A 14,259-nucleotide genomic window follows, 5' to 3' on the forward strand; every position below is an offset into this window, starting at 1 on the left:
CATGGTTTTTCGCCTGGGAACCATTCAGGTGTTTATCGAAGTGCTGCTTCCACCTATCGGTCATCTCTCGATCGTGCATTAGAATACTACTTTTCTCATCCTAACACATCGCGGCAGGAAGCCCTTCCGTTCAGAACTTTCGCGTTTCCTGAGAATGATGCAGCCGGTCCAATACTGTATATTCCTGCCCTTCCAGGTAGTACATTTTCTCCTTGAAGATTTGGTTTCGCTGCACCTTCTTCTGTTTGTGTTTTTCCACGTTCTGACGAGTGGCGCTGTGCATCTTGGTACCCACGAAGCGTTCTCCTCATCCATAACCCTCCTACATTCATCATCAAGCCAACCGTTCCACTGATTCCATGCCACATGTCCGATGGAGCTCTCCGCTACACTCCTAATGGCTGTTTTGATGGTGTTCCAACAGTCCGCGGGAAGCTCGTCTTCTTCCGGCAGCACGGCTTCGAGTGAATGCGCGTAGTTCACGGCAACGCTTGGCTGCTTCAGCCGCGCAAGATCTAACCGAGGCTGGCGTCGGTAACGAATGTTAGTCACAACGTGAGGTCTTGGGCGCATCTGAATCATCACTAGGTACTGGTCCGAGCGAACGTTAGCGCTTCGATAGGATATTACGTCTATAATGTCTGAGAAGTACCGACAGTCAATCAAAACGTAGCAAGAGAGCTATAGAACATGGAGGTCGAGGTTGCAGCTATTCAGGAAGTGCGATGGCTAAAGATGGGAAATCGCGAATTGCACGCAGTCAGAGGTGGGCACCGCTAATCAGCTAACCGCTAACCTTTTAGCCAGCGAGTAGTACGTTCGCTAAGTTTTAAATGTGTTAGCGCTTTCATTAGCTGCCGATAAGTTAAAGTGCCACTAAATAAACTACTAGCCGCTAATTTTTGAAAATAATAATAAATATAAGTGCGCGATTTCTTCCAAATTGATAAAATTGGTCGTTGCTGTTCGCGACGCGAGTAAATACAATTCATTCATTGCTAGTTGTACTATTTCCAAAAATTGTTTGCAAGAATTCGTGGCTGCTAGTTTATTTAGTAGTACTTATATTTATCAGAAGCTTATAGTAGCGCTAGCACATTTAAAACTTGGCGAACGCGCGACTCGCTAGCTAAAATGTTAGCGGTTAGCTGATTAGCGGTGCCCACCTCTGCACGCAGTAGATCTTATTGCGGGCATACATTCAAGTATCACTTCTGCTAAAGGAGTTACTGCAGAGTTTTCTCGGAAAACTGATGAGGAGATCGGTAAACAACTTGGAGAAAGCCTGAACAAGCAATGAAAGCACATCTACAACGTGATCGAGTTAAGGGCATGGTCCCTTTCTATATAAAGAGAACTACAGTGGCCCCAGATTGCTACCCTGAGGGACGTCAGACGTGTTTGCAAAAACACTGCATTGGCAACCCTGTATTAGGTGCACCGCCATAACTTCGGAACACCTAGACGGTTCTTCATCAAACGTTACATGCATGTTCCTTGATACAAGCGGATCAGCATAGAGGGGTTGACAAATGGGGAGGGTTCAAATAAGGAAAAAGGGCTTCGTTTGTCTTGCATAATGCAAATTTCCGAATCGAGAATAGGCGTACAAGTGGCTGGGTGAGCAAAAAGGGGTCGAAAAAAAATGGTGGTAGGATGGCAATTGAGAAGGGGGAGTTTCAAATAAGGAAAAAAGGCTTTATAGGCGACCCATTTATAGTCCATACACTACATTCCGAGGATACCTCCACAAACAGTAAACTCCGCATGAATGCTTTCATATGTCCACACTTCTAGAATAATGTTTATTATTTTCCCGCGTGTTTTTTTTTTTGTTGACAGAATTATAATTTTTATCATTGATACAGTAAAATATTATTTCAATCAATTACTAATGTAGCTTGAATTACGAATTACTATGATGCAGAATGAATTGTAATTTTTACTATTTATATCTAACCGAATATAGTAAAATGACGAATCAATTGAGTAATTTTCATTTCTGCAGAACATATAAATATCTAGGTACGTGGCCCGCAACGTTTTTCTTTGACATAGCACAAACCACAAACCGTAAATATGTTTGTAATGGTAGTTGCACGCCGCACAATATGTAGGAATTTGCATTTGTTGACAGGTGCACTCGAACGATTACAAGAGTTTTAGCGTACGTTCAGGCGGCGGCATTTTCAACGTGAGGAAAAGTGTGTCATTGACTTTGTCTGTCATGCTAGCGCGTGATATACCTACCTACATAGAGTGTGGGTCGAACATTCTTCTCTGGCATCTGTCTCTGTCGCATGTTCTGTATCCGAAAGGAGATGGGGGCGATTTGCGCCAACTATAAAAAACAAAATAAATACACTTTAAAATTTAATGACAGATCTTAAGCTACTGATTGTTACTGTGGGATGAACACTCTAAGCGCTGAAAGGATCAAGCTTATCAATTGAATGAGCACAGTGTTTCACAGCAAACTATCAAGTCGGCGAAATTCCAAAGAGAAGCAAACAATAATCATAACATAACGATAACAATTGCTTTAAATGTAAACTTTTGTTCGCGAACAAATGCATGCTTTTATTTTTATGATACTGAACAATTAGCTTAACTAAAAAACTAGAAAATCACGTTAAGCAACACTAAGGATGATTAATCTTTGTATTTTGTATTGACTATATGCAATAATATTTATCTTCGTGTAATGATTTTATTTTATATCAATTAACACAATTAGACAAATTTGATATCAAATAAAATCATGTCGAAAACAACGGAAAAGTTCTGCGTCTGCCTGCACGTTGTATAGATACAAGAAAACCACAATGGAATACAAACTCGTGTCCTACAACGCGGGGCCAAGCATCGTGATATTTACTATTTCACGCTGCTCTGCACGTTGCAAAAGCCAACTGGAGCATGTCCCAATCCACGAGTTGTGTTCCGTGTGTTTTCACGATAGTTGTACTGTTCATTTTTACGTATCTTTCTGTGTAATCCTGACTAATCTTTATTATGCAGTATAACACTGTTAGCTACATGCATTTTTCTGTGCAAATATTGCTGTACAAGCACGTCCCGAAAACCAAAGGAAACGGTAAATCGATGCGTCTGTTGTGCTATTGATAACGCTTATCACCATGTGACAGCCGACAGAACAGACACCTTCTATTGCGGTACACGTGGTTCGAAATGATCCATCAATAAGCATTGTACGCCATTTATCATATTATTCACCTAATGGTTGCATCGTAACGTGAACACAGGTTCCTGCCAACCTCATTTTCTATGACCATTTTCAATATGCTTTCATCGCGACCAGGCTAATAACCTATGTGATAGCGTACCCAGAGGAAAGAGTAGACTTTAGATGAAAATATAGCATCAGAGAGACGCCAAAGCAGAGCGTCAGAGCGGCAGGATATTGGGCTCGTTGTCGGTATTGTTCATTCCAATTCCAACGAAGAGTCGAATACTCGTGTCGGTGGCGAGTAAAATAAGTGTAATTTGACTTTTGTCTTGCTCCTCTAACATCTTAGAGCCCGGGAGGCTCGTGCTGCATTAAGAAGTAGTCTCCATTGTCGGTCCTTGGCTACTCGTCGTCAACTTGTTGAGCGTTTCGAAACTCACAAGTCAGTTTCAACCTGGTCGTGTCATCTTGCATGTTGGAGTCTTCTATTCTGGTCTCATACGGGATCTTTGAATTGAGATTCACTGCACGGCAATCGTCCGACATTTTTGCGACGTTACCGGGTCAATGTAGCCTTTTGCCAAGTTGCGGTGGAAATCCCTTCAAGTAGTGCTTGCAGCTTGTGGTTCATTGCACGCTTAAGGTTTGCCAAAAATAGGCTCTGATTTCTCTGGAGCATCTCCCTACCATATATTTAGTATCCTCTTAACCTCTCTTTTTGGTCTGTTGTTTATTGCCACCGCCGTCCCAAGGTTACTAGTCGATACTTCGCCAAATTCTGCCTCGTACCAATGCTTAGTTTTTATAGTTTGTGCACGCTCAGCATATAGGGTACGGGAGGGTATTTCCAGCCTGTTTCTAAATTCAGTATATTTTCCTTTTCTTTCGCTGAATGAATACTCTGCCGTTATACAACTTTAAAATGTTACAATATCCTCAAAAATGTAACTAATCAGCTGTTCTTCCACTAGAACTGGGCCTAGGCCGAAAAATAGAAGCAATCGGCTCACGCGATCCTCCATTCTGCCCACCACTACAAAACTCGACTCGGACGCTCCACCGCTCTGGTGAAACTTGACCTTGCTGCCACGAATCCTTCACAACTTCTCGGCTTTACGACAGATCTTCTACAGTGCCCCGATGTTTCGGGGTTCGAACTATTCGAGCTGCATCTCCATGCCGAATGTACCGAGTCGAATTTTCTTGATTTTTCTAGTAACTTTGTTTCGGTAGGGGGTACTTTACTAAGGCCTTGCTACCGAGTCTTGTTATGGGGCTGTCATCTTAGCTTTTGTGCCGTGATAACATGTTTCTTAATTCCCCCGCTCCGACTTAGACGCTGTCGTGAGCTTAGGAGCGGCTCAGGAGTGCAGGTGCCGATTTCCCTGTCGTCAAACGACCATAGTTTTCACCGGGATTACCCGATCCCCACGAAGATTGCCTGTATCCTGGCTGGCACCACGAAAAGGTAGGAATAGGAGTTGTTGGATAGGCAGCTGAGGACTACTGTAGGGTACATTTTATAGTACGCAACATCCAGCCGTTTACCAACCTACTTCCATGCTGATGAAGGAAAGAGCCGCAAAACATCGTAGAGAAAGCGAAATCCAGATAACAGAAGATCGTAAAAGAAAGCACACATTAAGTCCTATGCATATCAATTTTACATTGGAATTGCATAATGATTAGAGTATGTCAAAGCGAAAAGTGCAATAAGTTGTTTTGCAGTCGTGCTTGTCGCCATATACAACTTATGGCTGTGAATTATAAGGCAGTATAGATAATTGTAATATTTAGTTATACCTCAATCGTATATTGAGGAGTATTAAGTTGCGTGTTCCAAAAACTGTTGTATAGAATGCAAGATAGAATTACAATGGATCCTTGTAGGTAGCTTTTGCTCATGCTTACCGCTAGATGGACACTAAAACCCCACGTGGCATATTTAGAGTAAACTTTAAGGCTGATACAGATTACACGTCATAATTTCTTGCCGTTCCGTTGCTGTTGACGGTTGATAACGGTTAATCTGAACCGGTCTTTTTGGGTGGACCAATCAGATTGCAAGGCAGTTTGACAGTCGGCCATAGACGTTCGTCGAGTGTGTTTGACAGAACATGTCTATGCTGGAGCCATCTGTGAAATTTTTTAGCCTATTCCAATGATCCATTGCTTGTCAAATAATAATAATAATAATAAATTAGAATGATGCTCCGCAATGACTCTTTTGACTAACGACGTTGCATCATTCAACACCGGATGAATGGCTGTATGAAAGTTTTAAACGACCTTACCTTCCAAACTCACAATAGCTGCGTATGTAGCGGAGAAAGTTTAAAGTTACTAATAGCTTGATTGACATATAGGATCCGACAACGGAACTATCATCAACTTATGCGCGTGGAACAAAAAGACAAGGGATGTTTTTGTGGGTGTACGACACCGCACCGAAATCTGGATTGTGTGCCACTTTACACTGCTGAGATATGGGGCGTATCTACAGAGAACACGCGGAAACTTCAGAACCGCGCTAAAGATACATAGGGTATATTGCTACATCATCGTAATTGCCTATTCCCGTCCTATCCGACACAAATTATTAAAAATATCAGCCACAGAAGACAATGTCGACTAATTGTTTTAATTTCCGTCATTCATAAATGAAAATAACTCACGCAAGGTATTGCCGTTATTCTGCAGCCAGGAAAACTTGCCTGACCTGCAGAAATTTTGTAGAATAACATTTGTCCTACACAAATCAATGCGCGTCAGCTTTGTAAACATTGTTGTGATTTTTACTTCAGACGATGAAAAATTGTAATAGACGGATTTTAAAACGGTACGTCGAATTTTAGAAATAAAGTCAGTTGCGTAATTTCAATAACATGCTTTAATAGTCGCTTTTCAGTGATTTCAAAGTTCACGGATCGGAAGGTAAGTGTGTTTTAGTCAAATCAGCACAAGATCTTTTGGAGTATTCATTAAATCCATCCAACAAATGATAAAATTAGAATGGCTTTATTTATTACGACGGGAATTAGAGTAAACCCCTAAGTCGGGACTTTACCTCGAGTATGCCGGACGATACGTACCTACTGCATAACTCTGCATGTACCCCAATACTAGCACCAGGGACAGAAGGGCGCAGGAAACGTCGTAAGGGACTTTATTTTGGATTTTTTTTTTTGGTATAATATTTACGATTAAGTTTATGATAGAAAGAAAAAAAACGGTTTACGATTAACAGTAGGTATATTTTGCTACAGTCTACAGTTTTGGCACTACATTCGGGCGGAATTTGCTTTTTTGTTCAACAGAGTATCGCCGTCTGCTGTTCCCTAGTGATAGGACTGTTGCCGGGCTTGAGGTATGACCCTATTTTAACTCTAACAGTCTCTCCCGGTCGCATAAACAATAGTGGGTTATAGTTAACGGGTATTCTAGGTGATGGACGAATTTATATATCTCGAGTCATTGATGACGTCGAATAATAACTGCAGCGTATTCGGGAGACGTGCTTACTACGGAACCCACATGATCTTAAAGTCTGGTAAGCTTCACCCCCGTACCAAATGTAATAAGACCGGTAGTCCTCTACGTGTCCGAAATGTGGACAATGCTCGACGGAGACTTGAAAGCACTGGCCGTTTTTGAACGTCGTGTGCTTAGGACCATCTTAGGAAAGGTGAGTGAAGGAGAATGATAAACTATGAGTTGGTGCAGCTCTTTCGCGAACGCAGAATATTGCTAAAGCTCGAAGGGTACAATGGACAAGACATGTTGTGAGAATGGGCTGGTACCAGATGCAGAGGTGCGCAGCGAACTCGTAGGTTCGATCAAGCTAGATCTAGAAAGTATGGGACATTCCAGAAATTGGAGACAGACAGCCATGAACCGAGTTTGTTGGCGGAACATTGTTATGCAGGGGAAATCCCAAAGGACATCGCACCAGAATAAGTAAGTAAGTAAGTCCCTCCCAATCGAGGTTCGAACATACAACGACTAGCTTGTTAGACCAACGCTGTAGCTCGAAACCAGCTGGAAAGCCATATAAATACGCAACAAATGCGAAATTATAGAAGTTAAATTCATCTCTTACGCTTGTAATTGTGATGAAATCTCTTATTTATTGCATTCCGTTCAAGGTTAATCATTTGATTCGTCTATTATAAATAAATTATATAAAGTGCTTTTCAGTGTTTCTTTTTTCAAGGCTTCTTGACGGAGTCAGTGTGAAGAGTGTATACATTTAGCCACATTGAATAGATTTAATTAAATATTAATAAACTAAAAAATTAAATAATTTATCTTTTCCGATAATTTTGACAGATGATTCACAGCTCGCAACGATATACACATATGGTCATCATTACTCAACTCATCGCTAAATGCTTTTGCTCGCTTTGATCAATCCTCACCGCCATGCGCTGGAATTTGTACGCAATGTGCTAATATTCCTTCCTCACGAAGAGCACACGTGCCATGGAAATTCACGTCCATGTACCGCAAAAAGGCCAGTTCGGATGAATCTTTCTAATAAATGGCTATTTAATTTTCATGAACCGTCATTATCAATTATTTATCAGCACCGACCGGTGTTTACTGTCGACTGGCATAACATACATTCGGAATTCTCAAATCTGGCCTGTTTGTTTAAGAGAACCGGTAATGTAATTTACAAAATATTTTAATATATTAATAAACAAATTGGGATAAATTGTAACCAGTATAACAAAAAGATACAAACGTACACAAGAGATCAACATTGTCTATTGACCAAATTTGGTAAGCAAATTTGCCTCAAGATAAATAGCAAAAAGTAAAGAACAAAATTCTGTGGAATTCCCAAAAGCCGTGACTATAAACTAGATCGCTTACGCGTGGTTTTTTTTAAATAACTAACTTTGTTTACCGAATAGTCGCATGTGTCTGTCCGCTAATAAATTTAATCGATTGCTTCAGCAGTAGTAGCTGACCCAATTATAATGCTCTCGATTGTAACGAAAAAATAAAAATCTATCGCGAAAAGCTGCGCGTGGCCTTAGCAATCTAAGTTCAATAGTAGAAAATTGGATTTGAAGTTTTTCGACCGATTTTCCTTTCTTTATTTTATTCCTTTATCCATTGTAGCATTTATTAAACGTTCTTTCTTATTAAATGACTCTCTTACACAGAAAGTTAATGTTGTTTGCATCAATATTCACAATTTGCTAGAAATATTAACGCGTTTTGAGCGTTCCACCTAGCAACGTATCAGTCACTGTTCCGCTGCTGGTGTCGCTTAGGAGACCCCGCTCAACAGGTTCCGTTTTTTCCGTCCCCGACGATATTCGTAAAATTACAAAGTGGCCCTGTTTTGCTATGCACGAGACGGCGGCACGTGTACGCTATATAGCGAACGATGGACGCTTACATAATTGGAATTTACCGAACCTCTATTTCTGTGGATAGAGATAGAAGTTGATACAGCGACAGACGGTGGCCCACTTTTGCACCGTACTATAAAGAATATCGCACGCTTCAACTACAGGGTGCTGGTGAATTAATTCCTTTTGTTGGATCAAAAATATATCTCGAGGTACTAGCAAGATGTGAGCATGATAGGATCATAGCACTACTGTCGTAATTGTAACGTACACGAAATCCAAATGCCAAATAAGAGCAGAAGATCATGTTCCGGAAACAAAATATGACACTAGTATTTTGCTCGCTTTACTTTAGATCAAATTTCATATAAGTTCAATAAAAATTGCGCTGTACTACTAACTGACTGGTACCAGTCATATTAAACATTTTTCATTCATTTTTACCCCATCTGCCCATCTCACAATTTCCGCCTGGTCGGGTTAAACCGTCACCCTGTAGGTTATCATTTGGCACATCCAACATAGTACTACACGTGTTATGTTCGGTGAAACGTGAGCATCAGTAAGTGGGTGGAGTTTCAGTGCTCATTTGCCCTCAATTCTACCGTGTAGAACGGGTTCACTTGGTTTCCGTGTATTTTTTTATGCATTTCTCATATATCTACTCAATACATAATTTAATTAAATGTCAAAAAACTTAAAAGTATTGTAGGAATGGGTATGATGAAACAAATAACCTTTGCAATATACTATATAACTAACACACAATGACACAATCATCTCGAAAGAAAATTTTTTGCTCTTGTGATTACTGCTCTTAAACCGAGCAGAATTTGAAAAAGTGATATATGGGACATTTGTAGACTTAGGTAATATCTGCAATATTGCAGAAGAAAGTAATGTTTAATCTTTTGTCTTTACGGCGATATAAGGCTGCTCCCAACGGAATTGTAGCCGTATAAAGCCGTAAATACAAAAGATAAAACAAAGCTGGTAAACGGCAGGATAGTGGTCGTTAGCCTCTTATCCAGCAACTTCGATCCCGACCTCCTCGTGGTACCAGCCGGAATACGAGCAACCTTAGTGGAGATCGGGTAACCAACCCACGATGTAAACTAAGGTCGTATACTAACCGGGAAGGAGGTATAGTGAGTCTCGGCACTGTAGAATAGCAGCCCCATCACGAGACTCGGTAGTGTTGCCCCAGTACGTCTACACACCTAAATTAAATTCCAACTAACAACATTCAAGCATATTCGGAGCGAAATATTCGGCATCGACCTAGGCGACGGAACAAGGACGACGAATGGAGACTCGGTACTTGGAACTGCAGATCGCTAAATTTCGCAGGATGCGAGCGGGTGCTGATTGAACAGCTTGAACCCCGCAAACTCGGCATCGTAGCTCTGCAGAGCGGCGGCGCTACCAACGAACTGGGAACGGGCTTTGTAGCGTTGGGCGCACCCCGGTGGCAACTTTGACGTTTGCGAACAAAATAGGTGAAACCAACATAGCTGGATCACTGGATCACTTTTATACGTATCGGATCACTAGTGTGCGTGTAAAAGAACGATTCACACGATAATTCTGCAGCGGCAGACGTAATTTTCGCTACATTATCATTCATTTCTTGTCCTAAAGGCGACGTTAGTTGAAAGTAAATTATTTTTATCGATGAATTGTTATTGAGATTCATGTGAAATTCTTCACTTCTACGTGATTATGTTTTGTTGGCTTGATCGCATCACTTTACTGCCGTGTGAACGCTGCGTATTAAAAGTAAAACGCCTGTAGCGCCACCTCATTTTGTGGCGGTTTCAGGAAACATAATAGATGCCCGGGGGTTGGTTGGGCGGGATTCAGGATCGCGTGATAGGTTGGAAGGCGATCAACGAGAGAATGTGTGTATTGAGGATAAAGGGCCGTTTCTTCAATTATAGCATCGTTAACGTGCACTGCCCGCACGAAGGTAGACCCGACGATGAGAAAGGAGCGTTCTACGCGAGGCTGCAGATGACGTACGACACCTGCTCGTCACGGGACATCAAGATCGTCATCAAGGATATGAACGCCCAGGTCGGTAGGGTAGGACCTCATAGCCTGCACATCGACACAAACGATAACGACCAACGCTGTACAAACTTCGCAGCTTCCCGAGGCCTGGTGATCCGAAGCACCTTTTTCCCGCGCAAGGATATCCACAAAGCCACCTGGAGATCACCTGACCAACGTACAATGATCCAAATTGACCACGTTCTCATAGAGGGCCGGATCTTCTCTAACATCACGAACGTACGCTCCCGATGGGGTGCGAATATTGATTCTGACCATTACCTAGTAGCAGTACATGTGCGCTCAAAGCTGTCCACCGTACACTGGACAGCCGCCCTCCTCGGCTGAACATCAGGCAGCTAGATAACCCGCAAGGTGCCGAGAACTATATGCGAGTACTGAATGAGGCACTGCCTTCTTCCGAGGAGTTAGGTGCTTCAAACCACGGAGACGGTTGGGGCAGAGTACGCTCGGCCATCGGAGAGGAGACCGCGGCACTAGGTATTGAGCCTCGGAGTACACAAAATGATTGGTTTGATGGGGAATGCCAACAAGCGGTGGAGGGGAAAAACTGCTTGGGAAACTGCTTGGAGGACAGAGAGCGTGAACTATTCCGAGCTAATGACACGCGCAAGTTTTACGAGAAGTGAACCAAACTCGGAAGGGCACCGAAACCTGACATGTGTAGGGACGAGGGAGAGAATCTAATTACAAACGAGCGCGAGGTGGTCGACAGGTGGAAGCAGTTCTTCGATGAACACCTCAATGGCGAAGTCACAGAAGGAGGCGGAACGGAAATTAACCTAGGAGCGCTAATGAAAGATAGTAATGACCTAGCACCTGATCTCCAAGAAGTCAAACGAGAAATCGGGCTGCTGAAGACCAATAAAGCCGCTGGGAAGGACCGCCTACCGGCAGAGCTTTATAAACATGGCGGAGAAACGCTAGCAAAGGCTCTATACTGGGTTATTTCGAGGATTTGGGAGGAGGAAAAGCTACCGGAGGAATGGATGGAAGGAGTGGTTTGTCCCATCTACAAAAAGGGTGATCGGCTAGACTGCTGCAACTATCGTGGTATTACGCTGGTAAACGCCGCCTACAAGGTACTCTCCCAGGTCCTGTTACGCCGGCTGTCACCGATAGCACAAGGTTTCGTAGGGAATTATCAGGTGGGTTTCATGGGGGCTCGCGCAACTACAGACCAAATTTTTACTATCCGACAGATCTTGCAGAAATGTCGGGAATACAACGTGCCCACGCATCACATCTTTATTTATTTCAAAGCAGCATACGATACAGTCGATCGAGACAAGCTATGGCAGATAATGCACGAATACGGTTTTCCGGACAAACTGACGCGACTGATCAGAGCTACATTGGATCGAGTGATGTGTTTCGTACGCATCTCTGGGACACTCTCGAGTCCCTTCTAGACGCGGCGAAGATTGAGACAAGGTGATGGTTTATCCTGCATGCTGTTCAACATCGCTCTTGAGGGGGTGATCCGACGAGCGGGCATCGAAACGAGAGGCACGATTTTTACAAAGAGTAGCCAACTTCTAGGCTTTGCAGATGACTTCGATCACAGAGAACAGACAATTATGTTTATATAAAATATTTCGCAAATGGTGTGTAAGTTTTTAAGCAAGACACTAGCGACATCTCTCTTAGTGTGCGCCAGTTGCCCAATACCCGCATTGCCAAATTTATTATATATTCTTGTCATAATCTACATATTCGAAATACTGGCAACTCTAATGTTAGTTACTGTAGCAACCTAGCAGCGGTTGTAGCAACGGATCGATTTTGTTTATGTTATTTGTTGAATACGGCTAAACATTGAAAACAGCGAATTGAACAGCGCAATTAAATATTTTCTGTTATTTTGGCCGTATTGTGAGTTTTTCAACATTGCATCGTTCCATTTCATCGTTACACGTAGCATGACCCCGTCGCGGTGGTACTAAAGTGAACTTTTCATCTTTAAACACCGACCTGCACTACATCAACGATATCCGCCGGTGCGCCGGTTTGGCTGCGATTCATTGCTCTCGAAGGTGGTGGCTGATAAAATCGCGGCTTATTCTCAGCCTGTTTGCCAAAATTGCCAATAGCTGGTGACCGATACAGAAACACAGTTTCTCCGAAGGATTAAACAGGAATTCTACAATAGTTACTATTGTTGCTAAATGTTTACCTTTATTTCAAGTTCGACAGCTTGGGTAAACAATAGGTTAGTTGCTGTAGCAACTGTTAAATACAAGTTAAATGCTTTGGTGAAAATATGACGATAGCTTTGATGTGTATTGACACATATTAACAACCAAAGCTCTTTCTATTAGTGATGTGAGCGCCACGTAGCGGAGGCATTACCACATACATTCAAAATGGTGGCTGAGCTTTTACACACGTTGCGAGGCCAAGATGAATGTCTGTTCTCTGTGCTTCGATATCATTGCCAGGAACTTTGCGACGGCGGAGGCAATCTACGCCAGACTGAAAGCGGAGTCTAGGAGAATTGGGCTAAAAATAATTGTGTCGAAGACCAAATACATGAAAGGAAGAGGCTCAAAGAAAACAAACGCGCGCCTCCCACGGACGGTAACCGTTGACGGCGACTAACTAGAAGTGGTAGAGAAGTTCGTGTATTTGGGATCGCTGGTGACCGCGGACAACAACACTAGTAAGGAGATCCAGCGGCGCATCCAAGCGGGAAATCGGGCCTACTTTGCCCTTCGTAAAACGCTACGATCAGGAAGCATACGCCGCCGCACGAAGCTAACAATGTACAAAACCCTTATTAGACCAGTAGTTTTTTATGGACTTGAAGCCGTGACGCTGCTTACGGAGGACATACGCACCCTTGCCGTGTTCGAGCGGAAAGTGCTGCGGACGATATTTGGCGGAGTACAAACTGAAAGCGGAGAGTGGCGGAGGCGTATGAATCACGAGCTACAGGCACTGCTTGGGGAGATTCCCATCGTACATCTAGCGAAAGTTAGCAGGCTACGGTGGGCCGGACACGTCGTAAGGATGCCGGACGACAGTGCGACGAAAATAGTCCTCTTCAACAACCCCACCGGCACCAGGAACAGGGGGACCCAACGTGCACGATGGCTCGACCAGGTCGAAAGCGATTTGCGACTTCTGAGACGACTAGGAAATTGAAAACTAGGAAACTCGTCGCCCAAGACCGAGTTGAATGGAGACGAGTACTTGAAACAGCACGATCCACCCCGGCTCTATGCTGCTGAAGAAGAAGAAGAAGAAAACATTACTTTCTTCAGCAATATTGTAGACCATTGCTTGTTCTACAAATGCCCCATACATCACTTTTTCAAATTTTGCTTGTCTGAGATGTGTAATCAAAAGAGCAAAATCGAAACGAAAAGTGGTTTTGGGTGTTTAAATTGGTACTTTACAATTAGTTGCATACAACTGTTTACACACTTTCAATTGTAATGTTGTCAGGTGAAATAACTCATAAAACGACTATCAAAAAAAAAAGATTAATGAGCAGAAACGTTAGCAAATTGATGATATTTTAACTGTCATAATTTTAACTCGTTGTTCGTATGTTAGTTAAAAGGCATTTATATTTCAAATTAACCTGTCAAAATAAATTGTGCTATATATGAACTACTAGCTAAT

This window comes from Sabethes cyaneus, chromosome 3 (genome assembly GCF_943734655.1).
Source record: "Sabethes cyaneus chromosome 3, idSabCyanKW18_F2, whole genome shotgun sequence".
Taxonomy (NCBI): Eukaryota; Metazoa; Arthropoda; class Insecta; order Diptera; family Culicidae; genus Sabethes; species Sabethes cyaneus.